This window comes from Nematolebias whitei, chromosome 19 (assembly GCF_014905685.2).
Source record: "Nematolebias whitei isolate Nwh7 chromosome 19, NemWhi1, whole genome shotgun sequence".
Taxonomy (NCBI): domain Eukaryota; kingdom Metazoa; phylum Chordata; class Actinopteri; order Cyprinodontiformes; family Rivulidae; genus Nematolebias; species Nematolebias whitei.
In genome coordinates, this window is record NC_056516.1 from 38,956,169 (window position 1) to 38,964,616 (window position 8,448).

The window sequence follows — 8,448 nt, forward strand, 5'->3', positions numbered from 1 at the left end:
CTAAACTAAATAACTAAACTAAACTAAATAAATAAACTAAACTAAATCAATAAATAAATAAACCTCTTCCTGTTGGTGCTCCTGCAGCTCATCACCGCCCCCTGCTGTCCAACTCTTAGAACTACAGAAAAAAGTTTTTAAATATCGTTTTTAAGTTTTTAAATGTTAAATATAATTCATAAATTATAATTATGATAAACTCTTTAAAATAATTTATCACAGATTGTATATTAAAATAAACAAATGATCTGAGTTTGTTCTGAACAGAGGATTTGTTTATTTTTATGTTTTTATATAAAGAAAACTTAAAAGTTGATTAATTTAACTTGTTTGCTCTAAATATTCAGCATAACTTTGTTTTTGATTAATTAAAATAAGTTCATTTTTAATAAAATTTCTATTAAATAATCAGATTTTTCTGCGGCACGGTGGCACAACTGGTAGAGCTGCTGCCTCTCAGCGAGCAGGTCCCTGGTTCAAACCCCGGTCCAGGGGCCTTTCTGGGTGGAGTTTGCATGTTCTCTCCGTGCATGCGTGGGTTTTCTCCGGGTACTCCAGTTTCCTCCCACAGACCAAAAACATGCATGTTAGACTGACTGGTAACTCTAAATTGTCCCTAGGTGTGAGAGAGAGAGTGAATGGTTGTTTGTCTCGTTTGTCTCTATGTGTCCCTGTGATGGACTGGAGACCTGTCCAGGTGTCCCTGTGATGGACTGGAGACCTGTCCAGGTGTCCCTGTGATGGACTGGAGACCTGTCCAGGTGTCCCTGTGATGGACTGGAGACCTGTCCAGGGTGCCCCCCGCCCCTCGCACAGTGATTGCTGGACATGGGCACCAGCGACCCCCGTGACCCAAAATGGAATAAACGGGTAAAGAAAATGGATGGATGGATGGTTTCATGAAGAAGCTTCATCTCAGTTCCTTCAGATTTTTTTTTTTCGTCTTTCTGGCCCAACCTGGCAACTCGCCCGGCCCGTGGCTCCTCCTCCTGCAGGAAACGAGGCCGAACCAGAGTGGAGCTGAAGCCGCGCGTGGACAGCGGCGGAGCGGCCCAGGTTCTGTTCGAGTTCCGGACGGTAACGGAGACCAAAGATCCGTCTGGGGTGAGAACGAGCGGCCGGGCTGGTCCCAGCTCGGTCCGGTCCGGTTCTGCTCTCGTCAGAACCTCAAGAGGGTTGAGCGCTGAATCGTACGTCGACGTCGCCGCCATATTGGATGTGGCAAAGTGGAGCGGTCAGAGAAGATGTCTCACTCATTGTGCAGATTAAAATGTAACATTTAATCAGTTGATTAAAATGTAACATTTAATCAGTTGATTAAAATGTTACATTTAATCAGTTACATGTTTTTCACTGGCGGGTGGTGGTGGCGGGTACATTCAAGAAACACGGGTTGGACCTGACAGCCACCATTCTGTGCTGGTGTCACTGGTTGTGTGTCTTCCACAAACTGGGGCTGCAGACAAACAACTCTGAGGCAGCAAGACTTTTCAGAGGTTTTTAACTTGCGCACATGCACACGCACTGACTGCAGTTGTATACCTGCACTGATGTATGTATGCGTGTGTGTGTGTCTGTAAAATATTATATATATATATATATATATATATATATATCTACACATACATGTATAAAAAAGTTATTTTATTTTTACAAGCAAGTACAGGTCCTTCTCAAAAAATGAGCATATTGTGATAAAGGTCATTATTTTCCATAATGTAATGATAAAAATGAAACGTTCATATATTTCAGATTCATTGCACACCAACTGAAATATTTCAGGTCTTTAATTGTTTTAATACTGATGATTATGGCATACAGCTCATGAAAACCCAAAATGCCTGTCCCAAAAAATGAGCATATCATGAAAAGGTTCTCTAAACAAGCTATTAACCTAACCATCTGAATCAACGACGTAACTCTAAACACCTGCAAAAGATTCCTGAGGCTTTTAAAAACTCCCAGCCTTGTTCATTACTCAAAACCACAATCATGGGTAAGACTGCCGACCTGACTGCTGTCCAGAAGGCCATCATTGACACCCTCAAGCAAGAGGGTAAGACACAGAAAGAAACTGCTGAACCAATAGGCTGTTCCCAGAGTGCTGTATCAAGGCACCTCAGTGGGAAGTCTGTGGGAAGGGAAAAGTGTGGCAGAAAACGCTGCACAACGAGAAGAGGTGACCGGACCCTGAGGAGGATTGTGGAGAAGGGCCCATTCCAGACCTTGGGGGACCTGCGGAAGCAGTGGACTGAGTCTGGAGTAGAAACATCCAGAGCCACCGTGCACAGGCGTGTGCAGGAAATGGGCTACAGGTGCTGCATTCCCCAGGTCAAGCCACCTTTGAACCAGAAACAGCGGCAGAAGTGCCTGACCTGGGCTACAGAGAAGCAGCACTGGACTGTTGCTCAGTGGTCCAAAGTACTTTTTTCAGATGAAAGCAAATTTTTCATGTCATTCTGAAATCAAGGTGCCAGAGTCTGGAGGAAGACTGGGGAGAAGGAAATGCCAAAATGCCAGAAGTCCAGTGTGAAGCACCCACAGTCAGTGATGGTCTGGGGTGCCATGTCAGCTGCTGGTGTTGGTCCACTGTGTTTTATCAAGGGCAGGGTCAATGCAGCAGCTATCAGGAGATTTTGGAGCACTTCATGCTTCCATCTGCTGAAAAGCTTTATGGAGATGAAGATTTCATTTTTCAGCACGACCTGGCACCTGCTCACAGTGCCAAAACCACTGGTAAATGGTTTACTGACCATGGTATTACTGTGCTCAATTGGCCTGCCAACTCTCCTGACCTGAACCCCATAGAGAACCTGTGGGATATTGTGAAGAGAAAGTTGAGAGACGCAAGACCCAACACTCTGGATGAGCTTAAGGCCGCTATCGAAGCATCCTGGGCCTCCATAACACCTCAGCAGTGCCACAGGCTGATTGCCTCCATGCCACGCCGCATTGAAGCAGTCATTCATGCAAAAGGATTCCCGACCAAGTATTGAGTGCATAACTGAACATGATTATTTGAAGGTTGGTGTTTTTTGTATTAAAAACACTTGTCTTTCATTGGTGGGATGAAATATGCTCATTTTTTGGGACAGACATTTTGTGTTTTCATGAGCTGTATGCCATAATCATCAGTATTAAAACAATTAAAGACCTGAAATATTTCAGTTGGTGTGCAATGAATCTGAAATATATGAAAGTTTAATTCTTATCATTACATTATGGAAAATAATGACCTTTATCACAATATGCTCATTCTTTGAGAAGGACCTGTAGATCAGGGTCTGCAACCTGCGGCTCTGTAGCGACTCTTTCAAACATCGACATAAAACTGAATTTTATTGGTTGTTATAAGAAAACAACAAAAAAAATCAACAGTTTTTATATTTCAGTTTTTTTTTCCTTTGGTCATTTCTTTTGCAAATGTGTGAATACTAGAACTAATACAAGAAGTAAAACATTCTCACTGCTTTAGTTCTATAATTATTTTGTCCACAATAAAAAAATCGCAGGTCGGCACAGTTCTTTTTTTTTTAATAATTGGTAAAAAAAAAAAAAAAAGCAATTCATTCATTTTTTCCCGAATCTGGTTTTTCTTTTGTTTTAAATTATAAAAATATCACTGGAAGTTAAATCATTAGATTTATAATGTGCCCCCCCCCCCCCCCCCAGTTGTAAACCACAGTCTGGACACGTTTAACTTCGTGCACAAACATGGATCGTAAATGTTGCAGAGCTCCGACCTAGTTCTGTAACAACCTGTCAAAATGCAGGAAATCACATCAACCGCTTCTTTATTCATAATTCATGGGGGAGGACCCCCCCCCCCCTTCTGTTCACGTTTCGGCATGGCTCAGCTTCCAGATGTTTCCTGGTCTGACTCCAGCTGTTCTGATCCTGTTCAGAGAGTTTTCTGTAATAATCTGCAGACGTGGTGAAACATTGATTATAGAACAGTTCGATAAAGGTTAATAAATTAATAAATGTAAATAGGTCAAGTTTTAAAATTGTTTTTTAATTCTGTTCATTTTCTCAAAACTATTTTCTGAAAGTTAAAATTAAAAATGTAGTTAATTATTAATTCGGTGTGTCTGGAATGAAAAATGTTTGAAAGTATAAAAACTGTATTAACACGTTTAAAGAACAAGTTTTTATGTTGCACAAATATTTCCATAAAGAGAAAAGTTCAATAAAATGATTTAATAAACGAGGGCTGTGAGGGGGGGGCTGAGCCCCCCTGGGCTAGGATCAGTTGACAGATCTGCCACATCCAAGATGGCCGACGCTGCAGCTCAAAAATAAAGTCCGGGCAGCCAAAACATTATGACCACCTCAAGCTGAACCCACCTGGTCACCATGGCTACCAGTCAGCTCAGAACCAGAACCGAGCTGAAGCCCGGCCAGCTGGGTAAGAACAGGTCTTCCTGCAGCTCTGTGGAGGAGGGTTCTGGTGTTACGGGTCAGAACCTGTTCAAGTAGTCTGATTGGAGGCCGGGTCAGTGGTACCAAAGGCTGGTCTGGGTTCTGATCCAATAAAATGAGCGGCTGGTACCCACAGAGCGGCCCAGTTTAGTCATGTTTGGTTCTGGTTCTGGTTCTGTGTGGCTGCAGACGGGTCGAGCTCTCGTTCAAATTGTTTCTGTTCGTTCAGGAGGAAACCGGACCTGAACTGGACCTGCAGCCATGGAGGAGAAGTTCTACCACGGTGTCGGACCAGAACCCATCGATGGAGGGACGAGCAGCGAGGTCCAACAGAACCCCTCCGGTTCTGCTCAAACGATCCCAGGAGAGGTGAGCCGATCCGATCTCCACCTCCATCAGAACCAACAGTTCTGCCACTGACCCAAACTGGTGGAAAACATCAGAACTCGAACCGCTCGACCGAAAACTGAAACAGCAGCTAAAAACTGAACTTCGGCTGATAATCCGGAGCCGAACGTTCAAAATGAAAAACATCAAAGATCTGAGATAAACAAAAATAAACAAAAATCAAATGGATCCGTTAAAAAAATTAAAAGCTGATAAAACGCAAAAGAAACATTTCAAAATAAAAGCCTACAGATGATAGAATGCCTATCACCCGCCGGAGTTTCAAACTAAAAGCAGACTGAGGCGTTATCAGCCGACGCTCAGCGTTCCTGCTGGGACGACTCTCGGCTACTACCACCGGATTTCAGCTCAGGTCCACAAGCTGCGACGGCCATCTTGCATCAGGCTGATGTACATGCAGAGTGGTGAGATATTTTACTAACAGACAAACGGTCCGTTTGTGGAGATGCTCAGCTACTACCGCTCCGTATTTCAGCTCTTAATCTGGAAACATGACGAGTTTTAACCTTTTCCTGTTTCGACAGACACGATCGCCCTTTCAGCCACGGGCGATAAAACATTCGGCTCTTTTAATTCTTCGGCTTGTTTCCCTTCAAACGCTTCGTTTCTGTTTCAGGCTGAAGAGGCTGCGGCGGCGCTGAGGTCCGGCGGGTCGGTTCCGCGCTGCGGAGCTGCCTGCAAACAGGAAGTGGATTTCCCGCCTGAAACTAGAAGAGAATCTCAGCCTCCGTGTGAGGGAAGACGGCCGGGCGTGGACGCGTCCTCTGAGGTTCCACGGGTGGACAGGAGCAGCGAGGACAAGACGTTCCGCTCGGTTCTGAACCAGATGCTGCAGCAGCAGAAACACAAACCGGGTCGGCGCTTCAAGAAGAAAACGCTCATGAAAATGGCCAAACTGTTGGTGATCGCGAAGGGATGGGAGGGAGGCGGGGACGAGCCGACGTCCCACAGCAGAGGACAAAGTCCAGAAGGAGGACACCACGAGGCCGTCCCGCCAACGTCTACAGGAAGTCCCAACAGGAAGAGGGAACCAGAATCAGAACCCAAAGAATCTGGATCAAAGGCAGAGATGGAACATGGAGACGTGGGAGGGACAAAAGTCTCAAACTGGACGTCCAGACGAGGACGGAGGGACACGAACTCCACCAGAATGTCTCCATCACCTGGTTCAACAGAGTCCAGGTCCGCTCTGAAAGACCAGACAACCACCAGCACGTTTCTGAGCCACGACCCAGTTCTGAGCCACGACCCGGTTCTGAGCCACGACCTGGTTCTGAATCATGACCCGGTTCTGAGCCATGACCCGGTTCTGAAGAGCAGCAAGAATCCTGGTCCGAGGCTCAAGAGAAAGACCCGGGACCAGGTGCTGGCGAGGAGAACGGTTCTGTCAGCTGCTTGTGGACGAACCACGAGGAACTCCACGAGACGACCCGCTGCTGAGGAACCAGAACCAGGTTTGTCCCGTGAACCGGCGTCCTGTCCGGCCGGAGACCGGGTCGCTGCTCCAAAGACCCAACGGAACGTTAAAAGTCCCGGTACCAAGAGACTTCCTGTTCCACGTCAGGAACCAGGCGGTCCGGAGGAAGCTCCCGTCAAATCAAACGGGGACGATGCAGCTGCGAGGGTCTGGAACCACGGCTCCAGAACCCAGAACCACAGCTCCAGAACCCAGAACCACGCCTCCAGAACCCAGAACCACAGCTCCAGAACCCAAAACCACGCCTCCAGAACCCAGAGCGAAACGGAGCGAACGAACCCGATCAAAGAAAGACGAAGAGCGGCGCCGAAGAATAAAGGTCCACGCAAGAACGCAAACGATGCGTTCAAGGTTCCGCGTGGAACGTTCCTTCTGAAGCAAGAAGCCGACGAGCCGAAGACGGAGAACGTGGAACCTGAAGGGACAGGCCGGAAGAGGAAGTTCCACGTTAAGACTGAACCACCGTGGGGGTCTGAAACCAAACATCTGGATTTCCCCTCCGTGGACTCAAAGAGGAGACGCAGAACTCGCAGTGGAGGTGAAGACGAGCTGCGTTCATGGCTGACGGAGCGAAGAACGAAGGTCAGCTCGGAGGAGGCTGCTCGTTCAAAACGCACGAGGAAGGAGCCGAGGAAGGAGAGCCGAGGAGGTCCAGGAGGAGAACCAGGGGAGCGCCTGATGAGACGTTTCACCCGTCCGGGAGTGGAACGGCTCAATGCCCAAGAACAGCTGATCATGACTGAAGGCCGAGCTGCAAGACGAGAAACTGCGCCGACAAAAGTTCCACGCAGGAAATGGAACACGTCCGAACAGAATCTGCCGGAGGCGTTCCCAATCTTAGATGCAGCGCACGAGGACGTGACGGGGAGACGTACGGAGGGAGCCAAACGGGAGGCGACGAAAGACGTCCAGACTGCTCCAAGAGGTCGGACTCCGGAGACGAAGTCCACTTCGGACGAGATGAGACCGCTGCGCACCCAAGGAGGACCTCTGGAGCCAAAGAAGACGGTTCCTCCGGACGTCAGCTCAAAGTCCGTGACCACGAAAACGTGTCGGAAAAGACGACGCACGTCAAAGAGCGAGACTTTAACGGCACGAGAACAGAGGGAGTCCACGGACGGGACACGTGGACACGATGCGGGTGCTCTGGAGGACAGAGACATCTGTCAAACATTGAACATGAGGCGGAGGAGAGACGTCCCTATGATCAAGGTGGAAGAGCCAGAGTGTCCTGTGATGGATCTGGTCTACGAGGAGCCGAATGAGATGCCAGAGTCTTCATTTACGGCGGATTCAGGTTCATCTCAGACAAAAACCAGGACCAGGAAGAAACGAGGAAGACGTAAAACTCAGCAGACGGACAAAAAGGACATGCAGCAACCTCGTCTTTGTCCTCTGGAAGCCGGTTCTTCTAACTCCAGTCTGTTTGACAAAGATCTCAAGCTTCAGCCGGAGGACGGGAACGAGGTGGCGCCGAGCTTCAGCTCTGAGCCTGAAACCTCCAGACGCCTCGGACCGGCGCAGCGAGTCCTCCGGTGCTCCTTCTGCCGCCGCACTTTCAGACACATTCCTGCTTTCACGCTCCACAAACGGATTCACACCGGAGAGAAACCGTACGGTTGTCCCGTCTGCACCAAGAGGTTCTCCAAGCTCCCCCAGCTCCTCCTGCACTCAAAGGTCCACGGCAAACCCTCGGCCGTGCGCTGCCCGTGTTGTGACGAAGCGTTCAGGAGCAAAACGGAGCTCGTGCTCCACTTCAAGGTTCATTTGGACAAAGCTGAGGGTTCTCAGACGGACTCGGAGGACACGGGTCGCAGGAGTTCCAGTTCCTGGAGCGTTGGAACCTTCAGGTGCTCCGTTTGCTCGAAGGAGTTCAGGAAGAAGTCCACCTTCGTAATGCACCGACGGAGACACGGCATCAACGCATTTGTGGTTTCTCAGAGCAGTGGTGCAGCGGTCGTCACTCCGGTAGTCTTTAAATGTCCGATCTGTAAGCGGCTCCAGCGGCGCTGGTGCAGCTACGTGCTGCATTTACAGTCGCACGCCTCGGGCACGTCTCACCGCTGCGCCGCGTGCGGACAACGGTACGACCAGTCCGTGGAGACGACGCGCCACTGCTCGGTCTGCTGCAGGAACAGCGG